General features: G+C 41.6%; 1 pseudogene; it reads right to left on the minus strand.

Moving 5' to 3' along the window:
• Positions 1–8,389: 8,389 nt before the first annotated feature.
• Positions 8,390–9,406, minus strand: LOC147976005 (uncharacterized; annotated as a pseudogene).
• Between the last annotated feature and the right edge of the window lie 10,846 nt (positions 9,407–20,252).

The raw sequence follows: 20,252 nt of genomic DNA on the forward strand, positions 1-20,252 counted from the left end.
TCACAGGTTCATTCCCTTAAGTGCACGACCCATTAGGTTCAAGTCTTCTTGGTCGCAGGTCGGATCACCTCCGACTTGCTCGGTTGGTAACGGCATCTAGCAAGGCGTCACGACCATCAAGTAGACAATGAAGCTGGTTGGCGAACCTGTACAATATGTCACACTTTTGTTCCCTTTGCCACATGATATATGTTGTCGGTCTCAAGAAGAGTCTGTCAACCTTATGCTAGCCTGACCTCTTTGTCCTTCTAGGGATGCCGACCACAAACCAGATTATCTCATAATCCTTGTCGCATGGCCATGCTTATCGAGGTCGCATCACACGAGGGGACCAGAGTATATCTCTCCTGATCGGAGGGGCAAATCTCATCTTGCTCGACCATGTCTCGCAGCATGGGTCTGGACAAGCCCGAAACCTACCTTTATAGCTACCCAGTTATTGAGTGGCGTTTGGTTGGCCCAAAGCAGGTCTATCACAATACCGAGTACATGTGCTGGCTCAGGTCTTAGGACATAGAACATATGTTGTACTGGAGACTCACAGATGACCTATCGCTGCGTCTAATAGTCGGGTTTGTTCGACCTGGACCTTATCTGGACTCGGATCCGACTACGTCGAATCTGACCAGATATTCCCGAGTCCTTATTATCCGCTTAGCATCCAATGCTCCATGGCCAGTGAGACCAAGCCATCCACCATATCATATACTAGTCTAGTCGGCTGCATCTCCAGATAACCCTTTCGACTAGGGACCTTTTAGGACAGTTATCACATAATGCATATGAAGGAAATATGCCCTAGAGGCAATAATAAAGTTGTTATTTATATTTCCTTATATCATGATAAATGTGTATTATTCATGCTAGAATTGTATTAACCAGAAACTTAGTACATGTGTGAATACATAGACAAAACAAAGTGTCCCTAGTATGCCTCTACTTAACTAGCTCGTTAATCAAAGATGGTTAAGTTTCCTGACCATAGACATGTGTTGTCATTTGATGAATGGGATCACATCTTTAGAGAATGATGTGATGGATAAGACCCGTCCATTAGCTTAGCATAATGATCATTAAGTTTTATTGCTATTGCTTTCTTCATAACTTATACATATTCCTCTGACTATGAGATTATGCAACTCCCGAATACCGGAGGAACACCTTGTGTGCTATCAAATGTCACAACGTAATTGGGTGATTATAAAGTTGCTCTACAGGTGTCTCCAAAGGTGTTAATTGGGTTGTCATAGATCAAGATTAGGATTTGTCACTCCAAGTATCGGAGAGGTATCTTTGGGCCCTCTCGGTAATGCACATCACTATAAGCCTTGCAAGCAATGTGACTAATGAGTTAGTTATGGGATGGTGCATTACGGAATGAGTAAATAGACTTGCCGGTAACGATATTGAACTAGGTATGATGATACCGACGATCGAATCTCGGGCAAGTAACATACCGATGACAAAGGGAATAACGTATGTTGTTATTGCGGTTTGACCGATAATGATATTCATAGAATATGTGGGAGCCAATATGAGCATCCAGGTTCCTCTACTGGTTATTGATCGGAGATGTGTGTCGGTCATGTCTACATAGTTCTCGAACTCGTAGTGTCCGCACGCTTAATGTTCGATACGATTTGTATTATGAGTTATGTGTTTTGGTGACCGAAGTTTGTTCGGAGTCCCGGATGAGATCACGGACATGACGAGGAGTCTCAAAATGGTCGAGAGGTAAAGATTGATATATTGGAAGGTAGTACTCGGACATCGGAATGGTCTCGAGTGGTTCGGGTATTTTACCGGAGTACCGAGGGGTTACCGGAACCCCCCGGGGGAAGTATTGGGCCTACATGGGCCTTAGTGGAGAGAGAGAGGAGGGCTGCAAGGGGTGGCCGCCTCCCCCCCCCCCGGCAGTCCGAATTGGACTAAGGGAGGGGGCGGCGCCCCCCTTTCCCTCTCCCTCTCCCACTCCTTCCTTTTCCCTCCGGTGAAGAAAGGAAAAAAGGGGGCCGAATCCTACTAGGAGTGGAGTCCTAGTAGGACTCCCCCCTTGGCGCGCTCCTGATGACCCACAAGTGTAGGGGATCTATCGTATCTTTTCGATAAGTAAGAGTGTCGAACCCAACGAGGAGCAGAAGGAAATGATAAGCAGTTTTCAGTAAGGTATTCTCTGCAAGCACTGAAATTATCGGTAACAGATAGTTTTGTGATAAGGTAATTTGTAACCAGTAGCAAGTAATAAAAGTAAATAAGGTGCAGTAAGGTGGCCCAGTCCTTTTTGTAGCAAAGGACAAGCCTGGACAAACTCTTATATGAAGGAAAGCGCTCCCGAGGACACATGGGAATTATCGTCAAGCTAGTTTTCATCACGTTCATATGATTCGCGTTCGGTACTTTGATAATTTGATATGTGGGTGGACCGGTACTTGGGTATTATCCTTACTTGGACAAGCATCCCAATTATGATTAACCCCCATTGCAAGCATCCGCAACTACAACAGAAGTATTAAGGTAAACCTAACCATAGCATGAAACATATGGATCTAAATCAGCCCCTCAAGAAGCAATGCATAAACTAGGGTTTTAGCTTCTGTCACTCTAGAAACCCATCGTCTACTTATTACTTCCCAATGCCTCCCTCTCGGCCCAAAAACTGGTGAAGTTTCATGTAGTCGACGTTCACATGACACCACTAGAGGGATGACAACATACATCTCATCAAAATATCGAACGAATACCAAATTCACATGACTACTTATAGCAAGACTTCTCCCATGTCCTCATGAACAAACGTAACTACTCACAAAGCATATTCATGTTCATAATCAGAGGGGTATTAATATGCATAATGGATCTGAACATATGATCTTCCACCAAGTAAACCAACTAGCATCAACTACAAGGAGTAATCTACACTACTAGCAACCCATAGGTACCAATCTGAGGTTTGGATACAAGAGATGAACTAGGGTTTGAGATGAGATGGTGCTGCTGAAGATGTTGATGGAGATTGACCCCCTCCCAATGAGAGGATCATTGGTGATGACGATGGTGATGATTTCCCCCTCCCGAAGGGAAGTTTCCCCGGCATAACAGCTCTGCCGGAGCCCTAGATTGGTTCCTCCAAGGTTCCGCCTCGTGGCGGCGGAGTTTCTTCCCCAAAGCTTGCTTATTATTTTTTCTCGGACGAAAGACCTCATATAGCAGAAGATGGGCATCGGAGGGCCACCAGGGAGCCCATGAGGCAGGGGGCGTGCCCAGGGGGGTAGGGCGCGCCCCACCCTCGTGGCCAGGGTGTGGCCCCCCTCTGGAACTTCTTTCGCCCAATATTTTTTATATATTCTGGAAATAACTTCCGTGAAGTTTCAGGACTTTTGGATCTATGTAGAATAGATCTCTAATATTTGCTCCTTTTCCAGCCTAGAATCTCAGCTGCCGGCATTCTCCCTCGTCATGTAAACCTTGTAAAATAAGAGAGAATAGGCATAAGTATTGTGACATAATGTGTAATAACAACCCATAATGCAATAAATATCGATATAAAAGCATGATGCAAAATGGACGTATCAACTCCCCCAAGCTAAGACCTCACTTGTCCTCAAGCGAAAGCCGAAATCGAAAAATATTTCCACATGTTTGGAGATAGAGCTGTCCATAAAAATAAAATACGGACATGAGGGCATCATGATCATTCTTAGAACAGCAATATATATTGTCATATGATCTCTTATGCTAAAGTAATAATTCAATCACAATTTCAAGTATGAATCATAAATTTCATTGAGAACCAACAAACTCTAATCTCAGTCATTGAGGCAATTGCAATTTATCATAACATAGGAAAGAGTCAATATAAGATCTTTTCAGCAAGTCCACATACTCAACTATCATTTAGTCTTTCACAATTGCTGACACTCACGCGATATTTATGGTAATGAAGTTTTAATCGGACACAAAGAAAGATAGGGGCTTATAGTTTTGCCTCCCAACGTTCTACCTCAAGGGTAATGTCAAAAATAATAGTTCATGAAAACTCACATCCAATTTGCTATATATATCTGGATCTTTCCAACACATTGTGCTTGCCAAAGGATAAAATGTAAAATGGAAAGGTGAATATCATCATGACTCTTTGCATGAAGTATAAGACAAGAATAAAAGATAGGCCCTTCGCAGAGGGAAGCAGAGGTTGTCATGCGCTTCTATGGTTGGATGCACAAAATCTTAATGCAAAAGAACGTCACTTTATATTGCCACTTGTGATATGGACCTTTATTATGCAGTCCGTCTCTTTTATTTCTTCCATATCACAAGATCATATAAGGCTTATTTTCTCCACACTAATAAGTCATACATATTTAGAGAGAAATTTTTATTGATTGCACCAATGACAACTTACTTGAAGGATCTTACTCAATCCATAGGTAGATATGGTGGACTCTCATGATAAAATTGGGTTTAGGGATATTTGGAAGCACAAGTAATATCTCTACTTGGTGCAAAGAAATTGGCTAGCATGAGAGGGAAAGGCAAGCTCAACATGTTGGATAATCCATGACAATATAATTTATCTTAGATGTAAGAAAACATAACCCATTACGTTGTCTTCCTTGTCCAACGTCAACTCTTTAGCATGTCATATTTTAATGAGTGCTCACAATCATAAAAGATGTCCAAGATAGTATATTTATATGTGAACCTCTCTTTCTTTATTACTTCCTATTAATTGCAACGATGACCAAAACTATGTTTGTCAACTCTCAACAACTTTCATTCATCATACTCTTTATATGTGAGCTCATTACTCTTCATAAGATCCATATGATCTCTTTACTTCTTTTTATTTCTTCTCTTTTATTTTATTACCTCAAGATCATAGCAAAATAATAAAGCCCTTGACTCAACACTAATCTTTATTATATAGCTCACGGACTCGATTACATAGGAAGATCATAAAGCAAAGCTCACAACTAGATCATACTAAAACTTTATTCTACTAGATCAAGATATTATCAAAAGGATCGAACTAAGAAAAAACGGTAAAGATAAAAGTGATGGTGATACGATACCGGGGCACTCCCCCAAGCTTGGCAGTTGCCAAGGGGAGTGCCCATACCCATGTGATTATATCTCTTTTGCCGGTGAAGGAGATGGAGTTGTTGATGATGTAGCACTACTAGGGAAAAGGCTAGCAGCAGTGTGGGTTCTAGGTATATCAGTAGCGCAGGGACTGGCGCTACTAATAAGGCGCTACAACTAACCCGTAGCAGTAGCGCGTGCACACCCGCGGTACTACTATACAAGTGTAGCAGCAGCGCGCTTCGTGGAAGCTCGCTACTGCTAATAGCTCTAGCGCACCTTGCCTGGACGCGCTACTACTACTGTGGCACTGCTGCTAACTTTTCTCCACTCGCTACTGCTAATTTTAGTAGTTTTTTTTCTTCATATTTGTTTTGTATTTGAATAGGCTTTATACAATAATATTTAGCATATGATACACATACAAATGTAATCATAGCATATACATACAAATAGTCTCATCAAATCATGTCATCATCATCCAACACAAAGTGGTCTCTCATCATCATCTCGAAAATAGTGATACAAATCTCGATTACTTTCAACTACATCGTCATCCATCTAAACAATGATATACGCAAGAAGAGCTATCACTTTGCGTGAACCTAAACTAACTACTGGCTAGCACTCGGAAACCGGAAACCGGTACACCTGGGCCTGACATTTCGGCCACTCGTTGTATAATCCTAGCGTAGAACTTCTTCGCCATCAATGATCTATATACCTGGAACATCACATGAGTCGATGATATGCAACATATATAGTTGAGCAACAGAAAGAGACAGACTTGGCAAAAATAGAAGCAACATATCATAAGCATAAATAACAAAGTTCATCGTACCCAAAATGCCCTAACTAGAGTGATCTTCGCTAGTCGAGGAGGACAGTTTAATTACATCATAAATAAATTTTCGGCATGCATAATTCAAAGTTTCGTCATACAGATAGTATGGACTAAATGGACACATTGTCATATATCGACAATCACTCCATGTCGTGCCATCCATCCAAGTCAGGGAGATAGTCCCCGAGCTTAGTGAAAGGCTTCAGGTCGAGACGCTGAGCGGCTACGCGTGTTCGGACGTCTTCCCGCGACATTTGTCCTTCTTCGTAGAATATCCCTGTTTTTTCAACGACCTCCTTCATGATGATTTGGGCAAGTTCGCGCTGGATGTGATAGAACTCAGCTCGAAGTCGATGATCCTCGATATCTCCTAAGTTCTTTGCCCATTGCAGAATATGGGCATCGCCGGATGTAGGTGACATGCGAAGGTTCTGGTGACCCCGTCTATACTCCAGCATCTGGTGTAGGACATAGAATCCATCATTAAGAGAATCACTCGGTTGCTGGATGCAGCAGAAGTCGGTCTTATGGCCGAAGGCGGGCCTGCCGTCCTTTTTCTTCTTGTCCTTGACCTCTCCACCCCGTGCGCCGTAGTAAAACATAGCACTGTCGAGAGCAGACTCGATGTGGGTGTAATCCTTTTTGTTAATGTTCTTCGACGAGTCCAAGTAAAGAGCGTGGGAGTATCGGGGGTAGAGGATGATGAGGACAGCGCGCCCGCCGCTGCACAAAATAAGTACACCTCAAATTAATTAGCCTCCACTTGAAATCAAAGGAAGGATATCCGCGCGGATGACTTACATGGGATGATAAGGCACAAGAATCGCCTCCTTGTCCTTATTGGCGAGCATGAAATTGACGATGTATTCCCTCGCGTATTCACAGTGCTTTGTGCAGACTCCCAAGAAGGCCTCGTGCATGAAGTACGGGTCAACGACACGGATATAAGGTATCTGCTCAACCCCGATGAGGTAGTTCATGTGCAAAGCATAAAGGAGGACAAACACAAAATCTAGCTTCTTCAAGTGAAACATGTCGAAGATGTAATCGAATCAAAGGAAGAACTTCTCCGCAGGGAATGTTTCGACGTACGACAATCCCCGCGACACGTTAACCACGTAGAGTGGGTATCCTGGATTTTTTGAGGTGATGAGGCCTTTCTCTATCCGTAGCACATCGTCATGAAGTCTCCTTAAATCGCCTAATCTGGCCCGCAGCGCTGCTTCAGGTAGGATTGGTTGACCGGGATATGCCATTTTGCCGCACCGGGGATATCTATACGGTCTTGAACCCGAGGCTGCTGAGGCGGCTGGATCACAGAAGCAGCATTTTTGCCTTTCCTCGGTCTCTTCCTAGACTTCTTTACTACCGGAAGGTTGTCCATAATACGTTCAGACTCCGGAGGCGGCAATTCAGGCACCGACTCATGAGGCTCAAACCCTAAGTAGGCGCCAGTATTGACATACTATTGAGTGTCATCCTCATCCTCATCTATGGCGACGTCACCATCGACTAATGGAGTAGGCGCGGTGTTGATGTTCATACCTAACTGCGTGCTCGTGGGTGTGCTCCCGGCCGCCTCCAGACGAAGCAGACTCTTTGGCCACAATAGGACCCACGTATTGCAACAATCACCAAGCCACCGCGGGGTCTCGTCGTCATCCCCCACTAGTACCGGAGGAGCCAAATTCTCGTGGCCCGGTTTGACACTGGCCACGGAAACCTTGAAGACTTCCGGGGGGATCGGTCGGCTGTGGAACAATGGTTCCTTCGGCTCCATTATCGTCGTCTTCCCCACGTCCACCTTCTGGTCGCCGATGGTGTACAATATGGTGCACGGGGTTTCGTCGGCCTGCAAAGAAAAGTCTGTGACGTGAGACATCTGAAAGGCAACGATAACGGGAGATTATACATTTATTGAAGGGGGCCGGTGTGACAGATACCCTGAGGGCGTCGAGCTCAGCCAAAGATAAAGCACCGCCGAGCACGTCCGGTGCCGGAGCCAGAGACGGAGTAGGTGCGGAAGCCGGTGCAGGAGCAGGTGCACGAGAAGGTGCAGGAGCCATTGCCGGAGCAGGTGCGGGAGCAGGTGCAGGAGCCGGTGTGGGAGCAGGTGCTGGTGCAATGCTAGTCGAGCTGCTCCTGAGGAAGTCAGCAAGGGGAAAGTCCGCTGCATTTTTTCTGGATTTTGCCTGCTCCAATTGAAAACGGTCGGAACTAAGGTAGTAGACATATCTACAAGCACCTGTTTTGCGGCAGCTACCGTTGTTGCGACTGTCTCAGATGATTTCTTTTCAACCGCAATCTCAACCTTCTTGTCGATGTTTTCTTCAGTTAACCTCCGTCTTTTCTTTCTCTCCTCCGTGGTCTCACGGTAGTACTTCTTCCACGTGGCGCCGTCTCCGACACCGTGCACGCGTCCATATGACTGTCGAGTCTCCACCGGGAGTCCTTTCAATATGTTCAACGCCCGGTTGAATGGAGTGTCCCACTTGGGTCGCCAACGCCTCAGACGGCGAGTCGCTTTCGGCCGCAGTCCTGTGCTGCTCTCTCTGCAAAAGGCACAAGGATCGTTTACAAATATGACTAACGTGCAGTCGAATTGATCAGAAACTAAAATTACCAGCAGTCTAATGAACTCCGTCGTGACCGCGCTCTTCTCGAAAACCTTCTTCACTAGGTCCCAACGGTGCTGGGCCCTGAGGACGTCACGCTCCTGCGGGACGGTGAACTCCGCCAAGGGGTCTGGGATGCCTAGACTCGCGGCTTCCACGTCCTCCTTGGCCCATATGGACCTCTTCCCGCCGTAACCACGGCTTCCGAGGTGGTGGCACCCAATGTTCTTCTGTTGAAGCCCCTTCATGTACTCTGACTTTTTTTTGACATCTTCGGCCTCGCAAGCCGCCTTGAATATTTCAAAGTGCTCTGTCGTGATTGTCGGATTATCATTTACAATATCAGAGTAGGGTTCCTTTCGTTGAAGATCCGATATTTCACCCTTGTTTTCCAGGCGGCCAACGCGTCGCTAAACTTGCTCATGGCGTGTTTGTTTATCTTCTTCATTACTGGGTCCTTATCTGGATCTTTATAATCCTTTTCATTCCGGCCCAGGAACAAGAATATCTGGTGCAGCTTCTTTAGGAGGGCGTGCCTCATATTATCTAACTTGTTTAGTTTCTCATCGTTGATGGTGGCGGTTGTCCGTATGATGCAGCCAATTTGATTGTTGTAGCACGCGCGCGCTTCCTCGGGCGCGTTTGGCTCAAAATTGACGTCGTCCACCTCCGTGACCACCAGTCTAGTAGTCCTGAGCTTGTTAGGAAGCCGTAGCCTCTTTGCTTTCGGTTCTATACCGGCTCCGCTCCCTGAGGCAGCGCCGGTCTCAGTCTCAGCGCCGGTCTCGATGTCGGTCTGAGTCTCAGCGCCGGTCTGCGTGTCGATCTCAGTCCCCGATGCGACCGGTGGGCCTGGCAACAACATCGGTTGATCGCCGGCAAGGCTCAAAAATTCGTCTGCCGCCAGGTAGACGTCGTCGCAATCACCAGAACCCTATCCTTCATCGTTGCTAGCCATGTTTCCTACGATTAAATCTAGTAAATTAATTCTAGACCTAATAAAATGAATAATGACATACAAAAGGCCTATGTTTTGCAGGAACGTTGACTTCTTCCTGGTGTCGCAAATCCCGGGCACTCGATATGTCCTAGTTTGTAGCACAAGTCATGCCGAAATTCACGGAAAATTTCGGCATGACCTTTGCTAAAAAGTGGAAAAATCGAGAACCTGAAATTGGACAGAACGGAAATGAATCAACATTCCGGCAAAACATAGGCCACTCAGCTTCATTCCCTGGAAACAACAAAAGGCCACTTGGGCACAATCGAAACATGGGTAAACACAAGTGAGGAATTTGCATATATCCTGACCACTTCAAATTTGCATGTCCTAGCGTTTGACACTTCAAGAAAATCTACACAAATCTCATGCTCTCTCAAACTCAATTCAAAAACCAAATATAGATTATATTTAGTTAACTACCGAACTAAACTTTACTCTAAACTAAACCCTACTGCCTTAATTAACATCTAGTTAAACAAACTCAATTCAAAAACTAAACCCTACTGAACTAATTAACACCTACATTATCTACTACTTAACATCGTCTATTATTACCCTAACTAAAAAACATCAACATTATCTACTACTTAACATTAACATCTATTAACTAAAAAGGATGGGTGGGGGGCTTACAGAGAGGGGAGAGACGGTGGCGGGGAGGTGCTCGGCGACGGAGGTAGGGGCGGCGAGGGCGGGCTCAGGATATGGACGTGGCGGTCCTGGCGGCCTCGGGGGCGGTGAGGTCGAGGGCGGCCCGAGAGGCGCCGGCGGTGAGGTTGGGTGGCCTCAGGCGGCGGCCGTGAGGATGAGCGCGGCATCGACGCCGTCAGAAGGCGACGGAGAAGTGGGGGAGACGGCGGCGAAGTGGGGCGAGGGATCGATTTGGGGGAGAAGTGGTGGCCGGGGGGGAACCGTTTTTGGTTAAGTCAAAAGTAACGGTAGCGCGTTACAGAAAACGCGCTATAGCTAAGTTAGCTATAGCGCGTTTCAGAAAGCGCGCTACTGTTACGTCTTCATCATTTTTTCCATTTTTCATTTATTTTTCTTTACATTTTATATTTTTCCTTTCTCCTTTTTCTATTTCTTTCATTTTCATTTACTTCTCTATTCGTTTTTCATTTTATTTTATTTTTGTTAGCAGTAGCGATTTACGCATAAACGCGCTGCTATAAGTTTATTAGCGGTAGCGCGGTTTTTCGAAGATCGCTACTACTATGTGTAGCCCATCGGCTAAGTGATTGGAATTTTAGTAGTAGAGAGTTTTCGGTGAGACGCGCTACTGATATATGTCCATGTGCAGCGCGCTTATTTTGCACGCGCTACTGCTGCCTAGCAGTAGCGTGCTCTTTTAACAAGCACTACTGCTAAAGTTCTGTGTATAATGTTTTCCCTAATAGTGTAGGCTTGCCGTCCCTCTTCCAAAGCATAGGATCACCATCATAGAAGGATGATCGAGTCTCCTGAATCCTCAAATCTGCAGCCAAACTCATCCTCTTAAATCTATATTCATACTCACAGTTTTGATTTTGCAGGTCATAGATCTGGGCTTGGAGGTGCTCGATTTTCTCATTAAGCTTGAAGATCGCCTCCCCAATGTCCTTGATGTCTAGCTTGTGGTTGTTGGTGAACTCCGTGCTCATTATGTGATTGGAGTCGAGTCCACGCTCCACCATCTCCTAACACTTGAAAACTTGTTGCTCCAATGCCTCGAGCCTTGCCTCTGTACTTCCGGTCCTCCTTGGTCCCTCAACATCACAGATGTGCAAAAACCCCTCACGCATCTCAATGGTTTGAGGGTGTTGCAGCACCTCCACGAGGTAGGGGTTGATGACCTTCTCGAAGAACTTGTCCTTGGGGGCACTTGAAGATGGCATGATGACCTAGATCTGTCAGAAAAACAGCTCGAAATAAAGACAAGAGATATTTGCGTGATACGATGGTCAAAACCTTCGGGAGATTATATAATGAATTTTTACCGACCAAAAGAAGTATCATGCAAGAAAACGGAGTCCGGAGTGCACACGGTGTAACATCCCAAAATTCTAAATTTTAGAATGTTATAATAAATAGATAGATTGATTGTTGTGTGATTGATTGAGTGAAATTCAAAACTTTTTAAAAGTTAAATGAGAGGGAATAAAAGGAATTTCCCAAACTTTCACCTTTTTGCATTTTGATCTCCGTGAATTCAAATCCTTTTCCAATACAAAACCCTTGAGAGAAGATGATATGACTTCTTTCATTTAATTAAATGAAAAGGCGTTTTTGAAAAGATTTGAATTTTATTTGGAAATATTTCAAATTCAGAAACTTTAAGCAACTCAATGATTTTCATGAGATAAGATAAAATGACTTCTTCAAAACATATGAAATATGAGTTGGAAGTTTAAAAGGATCAAATTCAAAGTCCTTTTTGAAATTATTTTCAATTTGGAGTTATTTGAGTTTTATTCAAATTAATTTTCACCAAAATAAAAATATATGGAAAATAGGGTAACATGATTCCCTACATCAGAAAATTGGAGATAAATAAATTTGAAATCATTTCGGTATTTTTAAAATGATTTTTATTGGATTTTATTAGAGTTGTAGCACTGTTTGATTTATTTGAATTTCTGTGAAATTTATTTGATGCTAGGAAAATGTTCACGCTGTAGGAAATATTTTTCCAAAAATTTTGGTATATGATATGCCTATATAAAATATTATTTTATTATAGTTATCCCGTTTTCCTTTTTTGTTTCTATATAAAAAAACAAAAAAATCTACACGTGCGTCTGGAACTAACCGCCGCCCACATGTGTAGCATAGCAGCAGGCCGGCCCGTTTTTCTTTTGTTTTCTTTTGTCTTCTTTTTATTTTATTTTCGATAATGTTTAGTGTTTTTTTTGAAACAAATTTCAGAAAAAAATAGACTTCGAAAAAAAAATGCAGCTCGTGTACGGCTCGCGGCCGGCCGAGGCCTTTAGGTCCGTGCGAGGTGTTAGCCTTTTTCTTCTCTGTTTCGTATATTTTCGTCTATGTTTAGTCCCACATTGTCTAGCTTTTGACCCTTAAACATCTTTTTCATCTATAAATATAGACCCATAGAGCCTCCAAAAATCATCCTATTCAGGTTAAATCAATATTTTGGTTTGACTAGATTCATTTAAGAAAAATATATTTCTCTTCTCCGGCGCAACTTCTGAAAATTGTCTCTTCTCTCCAAAGTCGTCTTTTCTCTGCCTTATAAAAGTATCTTTCTTTGTTTTTTATACTTCCGTAGTTTATTATTTCTAGACTAATACGATAGAATAATTAGATTATCAATTAGTCTACGTATTTATGTATTGACCTTAGTTGTAGCTATTTTTCTTTCGTAAAATAGCTTGACCCTGATTTTTCAAATAGCCATAACTTTTCACTCATTTATCCAAATTAGATGAAACGAGCGCCTATAGCTTCGTCTTATTTTCACCTATCTAGTGAACCTATCACATCAACTTTTTGAAATTTTCAAATTTTGAATTTTGTTCAGATTCATATTCAAACTTCTTTTGAACATAACTTGAGTTTCGTAACTCCAATTTAGTTGATTCTTTTTGCAAATCGAAGCTCTTGACCTAAACTTTCTGATAAGGCCAAATTCACATAATTTTGGTACTGTTAGAAATTGTTTTATGTTGCAAGAGTTATTTGTTGGTTTTGATGTTTTCTGAATTGTCTTCTTCGTTCTTCCCGGTCTTTTGAGTGATTGCTGATGTGTGGTTACTATTGCTTCCTTATGATAGATTGACCGAGTGTGACGAGTAGAACTGTCAAGAGTTTTGAGTACGAACAATCCTCATCAACAGTACAGGCAAGTTCACACTTTGATCATACCCCTTTATCACCCAGTTTTTATGCATTAGTTCCAACCCTCAAACATTGCATGGTTAGGATGTTATTAACTTGTGGGTTGGGAAGTAGTTGATGAGGTAGAACCTATTGCCCTGTTACATTCAAACCCTTGAGAGTTACTTCTACGTGTTGCTTATATTGCTATGCTATGCTCGTAGACGTGGTTTGGGTGAGTGAAATCCATGACAGATGTGAGATTGTTAATTAATGGTTCAACTTAAGGTGGCAACTTAAATACACATCTGGGTGGATTGAGGCACCTGGAATACCCAGTGTTGCCTGTATTTTTGGAAATCCCAGGGTTCCGTGTGATTTTCCTATGGACCGCCACCCAGTCTCAAAGGGATCATAAGATTATTCATGCTAGAAACTTACGTGTGCAGCCACAAGCTATTATGGGCTCTAGCATAGTTGAGTAAGTTACGTGAAGCTCTTGAAGAGGTGGATCAGCAGGTAGTGGGTTGTAGGTTTGGTATGGTCCGCCCGGAGTAGAGAGTTAATGTTCCTGAAAAACTGTGTCTCGGTCATCCGTTACTCAAACAGCATGTAGTGCGAGAAATTCAACGGAGGCGATCGAGTCTTGTGGGGAAAAGTGCGCAAACCTCTGCAGAGTGTACAAACTAATCATGGTTAGCCGTGTCCCCGGTTATGGACATCTTGAGTATCTGGTTCTTGGATTATCATATTGATCTCATCATGTTACTTAAATAATTTGTTGGCTTATTTATGTTAATTTGGGATTGAGTTGGAGGAACCTTCTCAATATTTTCAACCAACTTTGGAGTTAAATAAAATATATTCCTTTGCAGTAGGGAAAAATTGGCTTTTCGCAAAAACATTATAACCATAGAGTTTTTCCACCAGCCAAATATGCATGTAGTGATAGCCTTTATTCATCATTATCCTCTGGTGTGAATTTGCCAGTACATTCAATGTACTGACCCTTTGTGGCTGCACCGTCTCATGTTGCAGGAATCTTATGACGAGTAAGTGATACGTTAGGGTTACGATTTCTACACTCAACTTTGCCGTTGGTGTTGATGGGAATCCACAACCTTGTTACTTCCGCTGTTTGGATTGAGGTAATAATATTTTGCATTACTTTATACATGTGATTTACCTCTGTTATAAATCCTCGAGTATTGTGTGTGTCAGCATACCGATCCACGGATGACACTTAAGCACAGAGACTTGACCGTCTGAGGTCGGGTCGCTACACACAGGGTGCCCACGAGGCAGGGGGCGCGCTCAGGGGGGTAGGGCGTGCCCTCCACCCTCGTGGAAGCCCCGTGTCCTTTTCGGTCTGCTTCTTATTTTCCTATTTTTTATATATTCCAAAACGGAGAAATATTGCCATTAGAACTGTTTTGGAGTCGGTTTACTTACCGTACCACGTACCTATTCCTTTACGGAGTCTGAGACATTCTGAAAAGTGTCCCTTATGTATTCCTCAGGGGTTAAGGTTTCAATAATATTAGCTTCAACATTTATGGGATTACCTGAGATATAATGTTTGATTCTTTGACCGTTCACCACCTTCGGATTTGTGCCTTCGAAGTTGTTGATTTTTATGGCACCGGAATAATAGACCTCCTCGATGATGTAAGGACCTTCCCATTTAGAGAGAAGTTTGCCTGCAAAAAATCTTAACCGAGAGTTGTATAGCAATACATAATCACCTACATTGAACTCACGTTTTTGTATCCTTTTATCATGCCATCTTTTAACTTTTTCTTTAAACAGCTTGGCATTTTCATAAGCCTGGGTTCTCCATTCATCAAGTGAGCTAATGTCAAAGAGCCTCTTCTCACCGGAAAGTTTGAAGTCATAGTTGAGCTCTTTAATAGCCCAATATGCCTTATGTTCTAATTCAAGAGGTAAGTGACATGCTTTACCATAAACCATTTTATATGGAGACATATCCATAGGATTTTTGTATGCAGCTCTATAAGCACATAATGCATCATCAAGTTTCTTGGACCAATCCTTTCTAGATCTATTAATGGTCTTTTGCAGAATTAATTTTAAGCTCTCTATTGCTAAGTTCTACTTGACCACTAGACTGTGGATGATATGGAGATGCAATTCTATGATTAACATCATACTTAGCAAGCATTTTACGAAAGGCACCATGAATAAAATGTGAACCACCATCAGTGATTAAATATCTAGGGACTCCAAACCTAGGAAAAGTAACTTCTTTATGCATCTTAATAGAGGTGTTATGATCAACACTACTAGTTGGAATAGCTTCTACCCACTTAGTGACGTAATCAACAGCAACTAAAATATGTGTATATCTATTAGAGGAAGGAAAAGGTCCCATATAGTCAAAGCCCCAAACATCAAATGGTTCAATAACAAGTGAATAATTCATAGGCATTTCTTGACATCTACTAATATTACCAATTCTTTAACATTCATCGCAAGACAAAACAAACTTACTTGCATCCTTGAAGAGAGTAGGCCAATAAAAACCGGATTGCAATACCTTGTGTGCGTTTCTATCTCCAGCATGGTGTCCTCCATAAGCCTCGAAGTGACACTTACATAGGATCTGTTCCTGTTCATGCTCAGGTACACAACATCTAATAACACCATCTACTCCTTCTTTATAAAGGTGTGGGTCATCCCAGAAGTAATGTCTTAAATCATAGAAGAACTTTTTCTTTTGCTGATATGTGAAACTAGGTGGTATAAATTTAGCAACAATGTAATTAGCATAATCAGCATACCATGGAGCAGTACGAGAAGCATTTATGACCGCTAATTGTTCATCATGAAAGCTATCATCAATAGGTAGTGGGTCATCAATAACAGTAACCTAGACAAGTTATCTGCAATGGGGTTCTCAGCTCCCTTTCTATCAATAAAATGCAAATCAAATTCTTGTAGCAGGAGAACCCATCTAATAAGCCTAGGTTTAGCATCTTTCTTTTCCATAAGATATTTAATAGCAGCATGATCAGTGTGAATAGTTACTTTAGAATCAACAATATAAGGTCTGAACTTATCACAACCAAATACAACTACTAAGAATTCTTTTTCAGTAGTAGCATAATTTCTTTGGGCGCTGTCTAGAGTTTTACTAGCATATTGGATAACATTTAATTTCTTATCAACTCTTTGTCCTAGAACAACACCTACATCATAATCACTAGCATCACACATAATTTCAAAGGGTAAATTCCAATCAGGTTGTTGAACAATAGGTGCAGAAATTAAGGCTTTCTTAAGTATTTCAAATGCTTCTACACAATCATCATCAAATACAAGGGGAATATCTTTTTGTATTTGGTTAGTCAGAGGCCGAGAAATTTTTGAAAAGTCCTTAATGAACCTCCTACAAAAACCGGCATGACCAAGGAAACTTCTTATACCTTTGATGTCCTTGGGACATGGCATATTTTCAATAGCATCAACTTTAGCTTTGTCAACTTCAATACCTTTTTCAGAAATTTTATGCCCCAAGACAATACCTTCATTAACCATAAAGTGGCACTTCTCCCAATTCAAGACAAGGTTAGTTTCTTCACATCTCTGCAAAACTCGATCAAGGTTGCTCAAGCAATCATCAAAAGAGGATCCATAAACAGAGAAATCATCCATGAAGACTTCACAGATCTTTTCACAAAAGTCAGAGAATATAGCCATCATGCAACTTTGAAAGGTAGCAGGTGCATTACATAAACCAAAAGGCATACATCTATAAGAAAAGGTACCGAAAGGGCAAGTAAAAGTAGTCTTTTCTTGATCGTCAGCTGACATAGGTATTTGAGAGAAACCAAAGTAACCATCTAGAAAGCAAAAATGTGTATGTTTGGATAATCTTTCTAGCATTTGATCAATGAAAGGCAAAGGGTAATGATCTTTTTTAGTAGCTTTATTTAATTTGCGGAAATCCATTACCATCCTATAACCTGTAATAATTCTTTGCGGAATCAATTCATCTCTATCATTAGGAACAACAGTAATACCTCATTTCTTAGGGACACAATGGACAGGACTTACCCACTGACTATCAGCAACGGGATAAATTATTCCTGCCTCAAAGAGCTTTAATATTTCCTTTCTTACCACTTCTTTCATCTTAGGATTTAGTGGTTTGGCATCTTTCTCCAAATTTATTTTGTGTTGACATAGAGTGGGACTAATGCCCTTAAGATCATCGAGAGTATATCCAATAGCAGCATGGTGCTTCTTTAGAGTTTTTAATAATCTCTCTTCTTCATGCTCTGAAAGGTTAGCACTAATAATAATAGGATATATCTTCTTTTCATCAAGATAAGCATATTTAAGAGTATCAGGCAATGGTTTAAGCTCAAACACGGGATCACCCTTGGGTGGAGGAGGATCCCCTAGGATTTCAACAGGCAAGTTGTGTTTCAGAATAGGTCCTTGTTTAAAGAACACTTCATCTATTTCCCTTCTTTCATTCATAAACATATCATTTTCATGGTCTAGCAAATATTGTTCTAAAGGATCAGTAGGAGGCACGGCAATAGAAGCAAGACCAATAATTTCATCTTTACTAGGCAATTCCTCATCACGGGGTTGTCTACGAAATTTAGCAAAATTAAACTCATGAGACATATCCCCTAAACCAACAGAAACAATATCCTTATTGCAGTCTATCTTAGCATTAAAAGTATTCAAGAAGGGTCTACCAAATATAATGGGACAAAAGTCATCTTGTGGGGAACTGAGAACAAGAAAATCAGTACGATATTTAACTTTCCCACACAAGACTTCAACATCTCTAACAATCCCAATCGGTGAAATAGTATCTCTATTGGCAAGTTTAATGGTAACATTGATATCTTCTATCTCAGCAGGTGCAATATCATGCATAATTTCTTGGTATAAGGAATGGGGTATTGCACTTGCACTAGCACCCATATCACATAAGCCATGATAACAATGATCTCCTATCTTAACAGAAATAACAGGCATGCCTACAACATGTCTATGTTTATTTTTAGCATCAGGTCTAGCAATTCTAGCAGCTTCATTGAAGAAGTAAATAACATGCCCATCAATATTATCGGCCAAGAGATCTTTAACCATAGCAATACTAGGTTCAACTTTAATTTGCTTAGGGGGTTTAGGTGTCTTAATATTACTTTTGTTAACCACAGTTGAAGCTTTAGCATAATTCTTTATTCTAACAGGGAAAGGTGGTTTCTCAATATAAGCAGCAGGAACAACAGGATTATCATAAGCGATAGTCTTTTCTTCAACTTTAATAGGTGCAACTGCTTTTACTTCAATAGGAGGATTATATTTAAACCACTTCTCCTTAGGGAGATCAACATGAGTAGCAAAGGATTCACAGAAAGAAGCTACTATCTCATAGTCAAGCCCATATTTAGTGCTAAATTCACGAAAAGCATCGGTATCCATAAAAGATTTAACACAATCAAACTTAGGTGTTATACCTGACTCCTTACCTTCGTCGAGGTCCCAATATTCAGAGTTGCATTTGATTCTTTCCAATAAATCCCATTTGAATTCAATAGTCTTCATCATAAAAGATCCAGTACAAGAAGTATCGAGCATGGAGCGATTACTAAGAGAAAGCCGAGCATAAATTTTTTGAATAATCATTTCTCTTGAGAGCTCATGATTGGGGCATGAATATAACATTGACTTAAGCCTCCCCCAAGTTTGAGCGATGCTTTCTCCTTCGCGAGGCCAAAAATTATAAATATAATTACGATCACGATGAACAATATGCATAGGATAAAACTTCTGATGAAATTCCAATTTCAATCGCTTGTAGTCCCATGATCCCATATCATCACATAGCCTATACCATGTTAATGTCTCTCCCTTCAAAGATAAAGGGAAGACCTTCTTCTTGATAACATCCTCGGGCATACCTGCAAGCTTAAATAATCCATAAACTTCATCCACATAGATTAAGTGCAAATCGGGATGCAATGTTCCATCTCCTGCAAAAGGATTAGCTAGCAGTTTCTCTATCATACCCGAAGGAATTTCAAAATAACATTTTCAGTAGGTTCAGTAGGTTGAGGAGCAACTCTTTGCTCCACTGGTCGAGGTGAAGATACCCCTAACAAGCCCCTCAAAGGATTATGTTCCATAGTAACAAGTGACATTAAATTTCAGCACACTATATAATTTTTTCCTTACCAAATTCCACCTACCAAAGGCGCTTCACTCCCCGGCAACGGCGCCAGAAAAGAGTCTTGATGACCCACAAGTGTAGGGGATCTATCGTATCTTTTCGATAAGTAAGAGTGTCGAACCCAACGAGGAGCAGAAGGAAATGATAAGCAGTTTTCAGTAAGGTATTCTCTGCGAGCACTAAAATTATCAGTAACAGATAGTTTTGTGATAAGGTAATTTGTAAAGAGTAGCAAGTAATAAAAGTAAATAAGGTGCAGCAAGGTGGCCCAATCCTTTTTGTAGCAAAGGACAAGCCTGGACAAACTCTTATATGAAGGAAAGCGCTCCAGAGGACACATGGGAATTATCGTCAAGCTAGTTTTCATCACATTCATATGATTCGCATTCGGTACTTTGATAATTTGATATGTGGGTGGACCGGTGCTTGGGTACTGTCCTTACTTGGACAAGCATCCCACTTATGATTAACCCCCATTGCAAGCATCCGCAACTACAACAGAAGTATTAAGGTAAACCTAACCATAGCATGAAACATATGGATCCAAATCAGCCCCTTACAAAGCAACGCATAAACTAGGATTTAAGCTTCTGTCACTCTAGAAACCCATCATCTACTTATTACTTCCCAATGCCTCCCTCTAGGACCAAACAATGGTGAAGTGTCATGTAGTCGACG

The sequence above is a fragment of the Triticum urartu genome, chromosome 4A (assembly GCF_056163025.1).
Source record: "Triticum urartu cultivar PI428250 chromosome 4A, HENAU_Tu73, whole genome shotgun sequence".
NCBI classification, from domain to species: domain Eukaryota; kingdom Viridiplantae; phylum Streptophyta; class Magnoliopsida; order Poales; family Poaceae; genus Triticum; species Triticum urartu.